Consider the following 11510-nt stretch of genomic DNA (forward strand, 5'->3'; position numbering starts at 1 on the left):
GTAAACTTATCTGTATGTAAAATAAAGTTATTTTATTCAAGATCCATCTGTCTACTCAATCTGTGAGAGGAAGGAGCGTGACTAACGAGGAGACCACTTGTTTTACACTGCAACAGCATTTGGGATACTGCGCTATTACAGGTATCTCTGGAGGTTAATTTGACCACTATACGTTTTTGATGGTTCCCGCGAGGTGACAGTGAACAGAATTGGAATCTTTCAACCTACATACGTCTGCTTGGTTATGAGGCGGAAAGAGGGCTAAACAGTGAGGAGTACACTCGCCTTCATATTTGAATAGAACTTGGGGCACACCGCTACTGTGAAAAAACTTGGAAGGTGTAAAGTTTGGACACGCAGTGCGGTAGTCTTCGTTGTGGTGACATCAGGCGGAATTGGAATCTACTAAACTTATATGTAAGTAACGGATTGCACTGTTTTCCTTTTATCAACATGAGAGCTGATTGTTATTTTCTTTGTATATATATGGAACGAGACTAACACCTTTGCTTTGAGGCACATTATTTTCACTGCAGTGTTTAATGTGGCAAGAGAGCGGAAGGGCGGCTGAAGGCTGCTGCTAGCTTGCTGAGGAGGAGAAGGTTAGCTCAGGGGCTGTCAGTATGGCTGGGCTGGTTGATGGGCTGGCTGAGGGCTGGCCAGAGAGGAGAGGAGCCATTTTAATTAGCCTGTAGTGGTGGAGGGGGGAATCAAAATGGCGCAGTAGTATGATGAAGATTCTATATGCTGCCATGTGAACATGACTTCTGTACTTAGAGTGAGGCTGAGATGTATGCTTCTACTTCCATGTCCATAAATAAATGTTATTATATACAATTTTTTTTAATGTTTTTTATGTAGCCCTTGAAACAAGGATGAAAAGGCAACATACTTTGAGAGATTTTTTCAATAAGAAAACAAAGTCAGATTCTGCTGTTGTATCAGAATTGCCCTTGGAAGGTTCAACACAGTCACTAGCACAACCAATCCAGTGTGAAGAAAGCAGCACGTCAATTGAAATAGAAAATCACAACAACTCCAATATTGCAGACAGTCTTCCGGAATGCTGGTCAGTGCAACAATATAAAAATTTTAAAGAAAAATATGAAGGCCTGGGAATTTGTAACAAAAAGTTAGGTTGTGAGTATTGTGCGAAATATGATTTCATAAAAGAGGAAAGTGTTCATGTGTCAAAAGAGTGGAAAGGTTTTCAGATTGAGGCATCAGGGAAAAACAGAATGGTACAACAAGCTTCTCTAAGGAAAAAAATGAAAGAACATTTTTCATCAAAGGCTCATAACATTTGTAAAGACAACTTCAAAATACGTGAGCAGGATACTATAGCAAACGTAGTAGATACAATGAATAAAAAATATTTCAGTACTACTTGTAGAGTATTTAATACAATTTACAGCCTGACAAAAAGATGTAAACCATTTTCAGACATAGAAGATGAGATCGAACTGCAAATGAAAAATGGATTAGATATGGGAATAGGATTGCATTCACGTAAAACTGCTGTGAAAATAGTAGATTTCATTGCCAAGGAAATTAAAAAAGAAATATTTAGTAAAATTACTGCAAAAGATAAGAAAATATGTTTGATTATTGATGAAGCTTCAACTATATCTTGCAAACCAGTTATAATACTGTTCTTAAAAGTTGAGGACTCAGTTTCATCTCCAACAATTTTTGCTGAGCTAGTTGAATTGGAAAAACAAGATGCAGAGACAATATGTTCTTCAGTTCTGGAAAGCTTACATAAAATTGGGCTTAGCAAGAACTACTTACAAAAAAATTTAATCGGATTTTGCTCTGATGGTGCAAGTGTTATGCTTGGGCGAAAATCTGGAGTGAGCACTAGGATCACAAAAGACTTCCCAAACATAATAATATGGCACTGTTTAAACCATCGCCTCCAACTTGTTTTAGATGACTCAATAAAGGAAATAAAGCAAGTAAATCATTTCAAAATATTCCTTGATAAGATATATACTATTTTTCATCAATCCAATAAGAACCAGATTGAACTTACCAAAATATCCGAACAACTTGGAATTGAAATTATTAAGATTGGTAGAATTTTGGGACCAAGATGGGCTGCCTGTAGTTTAAGGTCAACCCCAGCTGTGTGGCGCGCTTATCCTGCACTACATCACTATTTTTCTTCAAATGCCAAGTACTTGGGTATGGCTACCCGTCTTAAAAATATATTTTTTTTAACTGATTTGGCATTATGATACTTTAAACGAAATTTCTCTGCTTTCCAATGCACTGCAAGCAAGAAATACCGACATAATAAAGGCTGAAAAGCTTGTGATTCGATCTATTAAAGCATTTGAAATGCTTGAAAAAGAAAAAAAGGTTAATGAATTAATTACTTCAGAAAGCTACAAAAAAATCGATTTTGTAGAAAATCATCGGTTTGTTGGCCTTCCTCGGAAAACACTCTTACAAGGCATTGTAACGAATTTTAAAAAAAGATTAATGGATTGTGGCCATTTAAAAGCAAGTTGTAGCCAATTTGATGATAGTAATGCATTACAATTTCTCAAGTTTTTGGAGCCAGATTACTGGAATATTGAAGAAGTAATAGTTCCATGGAAAGCAGCTGAAGAGCAATTGCATGTATTTAATACATTTTTCAATTACCAAATTGAGATTAATGAGTATCGAGATTTTGTGGAAAATGTGTTAAAAAGCAACGAGAACTATTCAATTCCTGAAAGTGTTCAAAGAGCTAGAAATATTGTCAGAACAATTGCTGTAAGTTCAGCAGAAGCAGAAAGGGGTTTTTCAAAGATGAACATTATATGTTCTGAGAAGAGAAGTCGGCTAACTGTTTCCAATATATCAAACATTATGATTATCGGTCTTATCGGCCTACCGCTGAAGGAATGGAATCCTACTCCTACAGTGCAAAGATGGTTAAGGGTAAATCACACAGCTGATGATGCTCGGATAAAAGCAAAGAAAATTGCAAGTGAGGACGCCAATCAAACAGCAATATGGAAATATCTTCACTAACTGTTTATGAGGTATTTAATATTTAAAACTTACGTTATACATAATCTAGTTGTTTTTACCTCTTTTACTGTTCTTATTGCAGTATTTAATGCGTGAATTGTTAGACTACCTTTCGGTTTATCTTTTGGTATAGTTAAAATGGTCATTAGGACATAGAACCTGTTGTTAATTTTTTTGAATCCCACCACTGGTAGTGATGATATATTCAAGATAAAGTTATACAGCGCTTTATATATATTTATCAGAGAAATCTATAATATAGGTTTTTAGACTGCGAGATGTGATTCAGTTAAATTTATACTATACAGCAATTGATGTTTATTGAGATCACCTCTTTATCTTTCAGAACTACTTTGGAGATTAGTTGTATCAGTATATACTACATAAAGAGATTTTGATATCCTATTAGGAGATTAATAATGAAGGGAATTTTCTCTTGATGTCTTAACAAGGAATTTCTTTTTCCCTGTACTGTTGTCGGGTGTTCGTTTTAACACAATACATAGACACAATTTACCACTTTTTAATATTTCGCATTTTTAAATGTATACAATAAAAGTCAAGTTTTATTCATACATGGATTTTACTGATAAGGGACTGGAGTGCCTCTTATGTTTTCTCTTTTCTCTCTCTATATGCTCTATGCTTAAAATTATTGAGAGTGCACCATATCTATCTTTGGACTAATTTTGTCACAAATAAATAGATAATGAGTGCCACCTGTGTGCGACCACATACCCATGTTACTTTGATCCTATGCTACCTGCTTCAGGATGCACTTTTTATCTTTTGAATACACATTATCATTTGGACTATGTGTGGCTGAGGGGGGTAAAAAAGCAAAGTTTTTTTAACCTACAAATATGAGGATTTAGTCAGCCAAATGCTGCTAGACCGTGCTTTGGGGTAAACTAATACTATTTAAGTACTCCCTCTGTGTAGTACATGCTGGGGTATTTTATTTCAAAAATGTGTTTGCAAATAAAAAAAACAGGTTTCTTTAAAAAAAAAAAAAAAAAATTCCTTTACAAACTAATAGAGTAAAAAATACACTTGAAAAATAAAAAAGTCACTTTTAAAAATAAAAAAGCATTTTAAAAAAAATAAAGCATTTTAAATACTGTTAGGGTAAAAAAAACAAATAACTCACCAGCTACTTGGCCAAAAGAGGGCGAATCCGTGTCTTGGACGTTTATCCCCTTTGACAATCTCTGCCGGAATTATCTGGCGCAGCTCCTTGTACGTTGTGTAGTCAATACGAAGAGGGGGGCCACCACCCGTGCGCTTTGTTGCCCTCTTTTCCTGGGCCATCTTCTCTTTCAGCCTCCTTTTAATATCGGAAAAGCGCTTGCGGCAGTGCGCCACTGTCCTCTTTAGTGGGCCCACCGCGTTACCAGCATCGCACACTCTAGCCCACAATTGGTGGCGCCGCCTTAGCGGAGTCCGGGCTGCAAGGTTCCCCAAGATGACCTCATAGCAGGGACTGATATTGTGCACCAGCACACAATTTTCATCATGGGAGAATCTGACATTTCTCCCTGATTTTGTCTTCCTGCCCTTTCCTGTTTCCTCAAACTCTTCCTCTCCCTCTTCTGCCCCCTCAACCTCCATCTCCCTCTCCTCAGCCTCTGCTCCCCTCCTCTCTCTGGACATGTTCACAAATAAATGTGAACCACACAAAACACAGAAAGACTTACAAACACAAAGGACAAACTACACTAACTACAGACACACTCTCAACACAGTCACACACAAGTAACACAGACAAAGGACAAATCAAATACAAAAAATACAAGACAGAAAATAAATGAGAAAATAAATGTACAAAACAGAAAAATACCACAGGACTACTCACACTTCAATCAGATATCGCTCCACCAAACTCCAACTCTCACCAACTGTCACCAAACCACAATCCTCCAAACTCCTCTCACAAAACTCCTCAAACCCCTATCAAAGAAAAAGTGGCAGGCCAGTGGTTTATATAGGGCTTGTGATGTCAAATCTCCGGACTTTGAAAATAGCCAATAGTAACAGGCCATGAGACAGGTGTAATTTTCAAAAAAACTGCCTTCACACGAAAGCGCCGTCATTTAAAGCAAAAGCGCCATGTTCTATTCAAAGCCGCCAGCGGCTTTGAGCATTACATCCCGCCGTGACATCAAATTGAAGATGAAATGCGCCCATTAGTAAATCCGGCTGTTTGCAATGCTTCAAGCCACCATGCATCACGCCCGATAGTAAATCTAGCCCCTTGCTTCTTGGTGTCATCAATTAATTTACTGGATAGGCCGTATTAATGCAGTTAAAATTAATATTCTCCCACGGCTTTTATATCTCTTTCAAACCCTCACCATCTGTATACTTCTATATGTATTTAAATTTCTCCAGCATGAAACATCCAAATTCATCTGGGCGGGTAGGTCGGCTTCAGGTTCTCCAGAGGTCTTCCCAGGGCGGTGGCCTGGGCATTCCAAATTTTAAACGATATTACCTCTCAGCCCAACTTGCTCAATGTGTCTTGTGGAACGGTCCTTCATCTAGAGTATGGGTTCCCCTCAAGGCTGAGGGCATGGGTCTGCTTATCCCTGCTTCCCTTCTCTGGCTCCCAGGGAGTGGCGGTTTCGCACTCCCTGGCTATCTGGCATTCTGCCTCCAGACTGTTTGTCCTTTCTCCGCACCAACCCTGGTAGTCTCTTTTTTTTAATAATTCCCACCAGGCTTGCTACCAGCTGCCTTTTCTCCCTGGCATACACAATAATACCTAGACGATCTCTCCCATAGCATCATGTTCCCTCAAGTCTCTGACATCCAAGCAGCAATTGGGCTTTCCACCTGGACATTCTACCAGTACCTACAGATACATAAACTACATGCAATGGTTAAATCTCTCTTGACCTCCCGTCCTCTCACCGCCATTGAGGCACTGTGCCTACGCCGAGCATCACGCCCAGTCTTATCTCCACTATCTATTCCGAACTCACTACCCTGACCAGGCCCTTCTATGATCCCCATGAGTTTGCTTGGGAACGTGACCTGGGTGACCCTCTCAACGACGACGACAGAGGTCCGCTATCATTTGATACTTTGGCACTTGACATTTTAAACAGTTTTTTACTTTGATGACAGCGTGTAAACTTATCTGTATGTAAAATAAAGTTATTTTATTCAAGATCCATCTGTCTACTCAATCTGTGAGAGGAAGGAGCGTGACTAACGAGGAGACCACTTGTTTTACACTGCAACAGCATTTGGGATACTGCGCTATTACAGGTATCTCTGGAGGTTAATTTGACCACTATACGTTTTTGATGGTTCCCGCGAGGTGACAGTGAACAGAATTGGAATCTTTCAACCTACATACGTCTGCTTGGTTATGAGGCGGAAAGAGGGCTAAACAGTGAGGAGTACACTCGCCTTCATATTTGAATAGAACTTGGGGCACACCGCTACTGTGAAAAAACTTGGAAGGTGTAAAGTTTGGACACGCAGTGCGGTAGTCTTCGTTGTGGTGACATCAGGCGGAATTGGAATCTACTAAACTTATATGTAAGTAACGGATTGCACTGTTTTCCTTTTATCAACATGAGAGCTGATTGTTATTTTCTTTGTATATATATGGAACGAGACTAACACCTTTGCTTTGAGGCACATTATTTTCACTGCAGTGTTTAATGTGGCAAGAGAGCGGAAGGGCGGCTGAAGGCTGCTGCTAGCTTGCTGAGGAGGAGAAGGTTAGCTCAGGGGCTGTCAGTATGGCTGGGCTGGTTGATGGGCTGGCTGAGGGCTGGCCAGAGAGGAGAGGAGCCATTTTAATTAGCCTGTAGTGGTGGAGGGGGGAATCAAAATGGCGCAGTAGTATGATGAAGATTCTATATGCTGCCATGTGAACATGACTTCTGTACTTAGAGTGAGGCTGAGATGTATGCTTCTACTTCCATGTCCATAAATAAATGTTATTATATACAATTTTTTTTAATGTTTTTTATGTAGCCCTTGAAACAAGGATGAAAAGGCAACATACTTTGAGAGATTTTTTCAATAAGAAAACAAAGTCAGATTCTGCTGTTGTATCAGAATTGCCCTTGGAAGGTTCAACACAGTCACTAGCACAACCAATCCAGTGTGAAGAAAGCAGCACGTCAATTGAAATAGAAAATCACAACAACTCCAATATTGCAGACAGTCTTCCGGAATGCTGGTCAGTGCAACAATATAAAAATTTTAAAGAAAAATATGAAGGCCTGGGAATTTGTAACAAAAAGTTAGGTTGTGAGTATTGTGCGAAATATGATTTCATAAAAGAGGAAAGTGTTCATGTGTCAAAAGAGTGGAAAGGTTTTCAGATTGAGGCATCAGGGAAAAACAGAATGGTACAACAAGCTTCTCTAAGGAAAAAAATGAAAGAACATTTTTCATCAAAGGCTCATAACATTTGTAAAGACAACTTCAAAATACGTGAGCAGGATACTATAACAAACGTAGTAGATACAATGAATAAAAAATATTTCAGTACTACTTGTAGAGTATTTAATACAATTTACAGCCTGACAAAAAGATGTAAACCATTTTCAGACATAGAAGATGAGATCGAACTGCAAATGAAAAATGGATTAGATATGGGAATAGGATTGCATTCACGTAAAACTGCTGTGTAAATAGTAGATTTCATTGCCAAGGAAATTAAAAAAGAAATATTTAGTAAAATTACTGCAAAAGATAAGAAAATATGTTTGATTATTGATGAAGCTTCAACTATATCTTGCAAACCAGTTATAATACTGTTCTTAAAAGTTGAGGACTCAGTTTCATCTCCAACAATTTTTGTTGAGCTAGTTGAATTGGAAAAACAAGATGCAGAGACAATATGTTCTTCAGTTCTGGAAAGCTTACATAAAATTGGGCTTAGCAAGAACTACTTACAAAAAAATTTAATCGGATTTTGCTCTGATGGTGCAAGTGTTATGCTTGGGCGAAAATCTGGAGTGAGCACTAGGATCACAAAAGATTTCCCAAACATAATAATATGGCACTGTTTAAACCATCGCCTCCAACTTGTTTTAGATGACTCAATAAAGGAAATAAAGCAAGTAAATCATTTCAAAATATTCCTTGATAAGATATATACTATTTTTCATCAATCCAATAAGAACCAGATTGAACTTACCAAAATATCCGAACAACTTGGAATTGAAATTATTAAGATTGGTAGAATTTTGGGACCAAGATGGGCTGCCTGTAGTTTAAGGTCAACCCCAGCTGTGTGGCGCGCTTATCCTGCACTACATCACTATTTTTCTTCAAATGCCAAGTACTTGGGTATGGCTACCCGTCTTAAAAATATATTTTTTTTAACTGATTTGGCATTATGATACTTTAAACGAAATTTCTCTGCTTTCCAATGCACTGCAAGCAAGAAATACCGACATAATAAAGGCTGAAAAGCTTGTGATTCGATCTATTAAAGCATTTGAAATGCTTGAAAAAGAAAAAAAGGTTAATGAATTAATTACTTCAGAAAGCTACAAAAAAATCGATTTTGTAGAAAATCATCGGTTTGTTGGCCTTCCTCGGAAAACACTCTTACAAGGCATTGTAACGAATTTTAAAAAAAGATTAATGGATTGTGGCCATTTAAAAGCAAGTTGTAGCCAATTTGATGATAGTAATGCATTACAATTTCTCAAGTTTTTGGAGCCAGATTACTGGAATATTGAAGAAGTAATAGTTCCATGGAAAGCAGCTGAAGAGCAATTGCATGTATTTAATACATTTTTCAATTACCAAATTGAGATTAATGAGTATCGAGATTTTGTGGAAAATGTGTTAAAAAGCAACGAGAACTATTCAATTCCTGAAAGTGTTCAAAGAGCTAGAAATATTGTCAGAACAATTGCTGTAAGTTCAGCAGAAGCAGAAAGGGGTTTTTCAAAGATGAACATTATATGTTCTGAGAAGAGAAGTCGGCTAACTGTTTCCAATATATCAAACATTATGATTATCGGTCTTATCGGCCTACCGCTGAAGGAATGGAATCCTACTCCTACAGTGCAAAGATGGTTAAGGGTAAATCACACAGCTGATGATGCTCGGATAAAAGCAAAGAAAATTGCAAGTGAGGACGCCAATCAAACAGCAATATGGAAATATCTTCACTAACTGTTTATGAGGTATTTAATATTTAAAACTTACGTTATACATAATCTAGTTGTTTTTACCTCTTTTACTGTTCTTATTGCAGTATTTAATGCGTGAATTGTTAGACTACCTTTCGGTTTATCTTTTGGTATAGTTAAAATGGTCATTAGGACATAGAACCTGTTGTTAATTTTTTTGAATCCCACCACTGGTAGTGATGATATATTCAAGATAAAGTTATACAGCGCTTTATATATATTTATCAGAGAAATCTATAATATAGGTTTTTAGACTGCGAGATGTGATTCAGTTAAATTTATACTATACAGCAATTGATGTTTATTGAGATCACCTCTTTATCTTTCAGAACTACTTTGGAGATTAGTTGTATCAGTATATACTACATAAAGAGATTTTGATATCCTATTAGGAGATTAATAATGAAGGGAATTTTCTCTTGATGTCTTAACAAGGAATTTCTTTTTCCCTGTACTGTTGTCGGGTGTTCGTTTTAACACAATACATAGACACAATTTACCACTTTTTAATATTTCGCATTTTTAAATGTATACAATAAAAGTCAAGTTTTATTCATACATGGATTTTACTGATAAGGGACTGGAGTGCCTCTTATGTTTTCTCTTTTCTCTCTCTATATGCTCTATGCTTAAAATTATTGAGAGTGCACCATATCTATCTTTGGACTAATTTTGTCACAAATAAATAGATAATGAGTGCCACCTGTGTGCGACCACATACCCATGTTACTTTGATCCTATGCTACCTGCTTCAGGATGCACTTTTTATCTTTTGAATACACATTATCATTTGGACTATGTGTGGCTGAGGGGGGTAAAAAAGCAAAGTTTTTTTAACCTACAAATATGAGGATTTAGTCAGCCAAATGCTGCTAGACCGTGCTTTGGGGTAAACTAATACTATTTAAGTACTCCCTCTGTGTAGTACATGCTGGGGTATTTTATTTCAAAAATGTGTTTGCAAATAAAAAAAACAGGTTTCTTTAAAAAAAAAAAAAAAAAATTCCTTTACAAACTAATAGAGTAAAAAATACACTTGAAAAATAAAAAAGTCACTTTTAAAAATAAAAAAGCATTTTAAAAAAAATAAAGCATTTTAAATACTGTTAGGGTAAAAAAAACAAATAACTCACCAGCTACTTGGCCAAAAGAGGGCGAATCCGTGTCTTGGACGTTTATCCCCTTTGACAATCTCTGCCGGAATTATCTGGCGCAGCTCCTTGTACGTTGTGTAGTCAATACGAAGAGGGGGGCCACCACCCGTGCGCTTTGTTGCCCTCTTTTCCTGGGCCATCTTCTCTTTCAGCCTCCTTTTAATATCGGAAAAGCGCTTGCGGCAGTGCGCCACTGTCCTCTTTAGTGGGCCCACCGCGTTACCAGCATCGCACACTCTAGCCCACAATTGGTGGCGCCGCCTTAGCGGAGTCCGGGCTGCAAGGTTCCCCAAGATGACCTCATAGCAGGGACTGATATTGTGCACCAGCACACAATTTTCATCATGGGAGAATCTGACATTTCTCCCTGATTTTGTCTTCCTGCCCTTTCCTGTTTCCTCAAACTCTTCCTCTCCCTCTTCTGCCCCCTCAACCTCCATCTCCCTCTCCTCAGCCTCTGCTCCCCTCCTCTCTCTGGACATGTTCACAAATAAATGTGAACCACACAAAACACAGAAAGACTTACAAACACAAAGGACAAACTACACTAACTACAGACACTCTCAACACAGTCACACACAAGTAACACAGACAAAGGACAAATCAAATACAAAAAATACAAGACAGAAAATAAATGAGAAAATAAATGTACAAAACAGAAAAATACCACAGGACTACTCACACTTCAATCAGATATCGCTCCACCAAACTCCAACTCTCACCAACTGTCACCAAACCACAATCCTCCAAACTCCTCTCACAAAACTCCTCAAACCCCTATCAAAGAAAAAGTGGCAGGCCAGTGGTTTATATAGGGCTTGTGATGTCAAATCTCCGGACTTTGAAAATAGCCAATAGTAACAGGCCATGAGACAGGTGTAATTTTCAAAAAAACCGCCTTCACACGAAAGCGCCGTCATTTAAAGCAAAAGCGCCATGTTCTATTCAAAGCCGCCAGCGGCTTTGAGCATTACATCCCGCCGTGACATCAAATTGAAGATGAAATGCGCCCATTAGTAAATCCGGCTGTTTGCAATGCTTCAAGCCACCATGCATCACGCCCGATAGTAAATCTAGCCCCTTGCTTCTTGGTGTCATCAATTAATTTACTGGATAGGCCGTATTAATGCAGTTAAAATTAATATTCTCCCAC

The 11510-nt window shown here is 37.9% G+C and overlaps 2 pseudogenes; both read left to right on the plus strand.

The window, feature by feature from the left end:
- Window positions 1-875: 875 nt before the first annotated feature.
- On the plus strand, window positions 876-3391 carry LOC142144149 (E3 SUMO-protein ligase KIAA1586-like; annotated as a pseudogene).
- Window positions 3392-7034: 3643 nt separating this feature from the next.
- LOC142144209 (E3 SUMO-protein ligase KIAA1586-like) lies at window positions 7035-9550 on the plus strand (annotated as a pseudogene).
- Window positions 9551-11510: the final 1960 nt, after the last annotated feature.

Source organism: Mixophyes fleayi, chromosome 1, assembly GCF_038048845.1.
Source record: "Mixophyes fleayi isolate aMixFle1 chromosome 1, aMixFle1.hap1, whole genome shotgun sequence".
NCBI classification, from domain to species: domain Eukaryota; kingdom Metazoa; phylum Chordata; class Amphibia; order Anura; family Limnodynastidae; genus Mixophyes; species Mixophyes fleayi.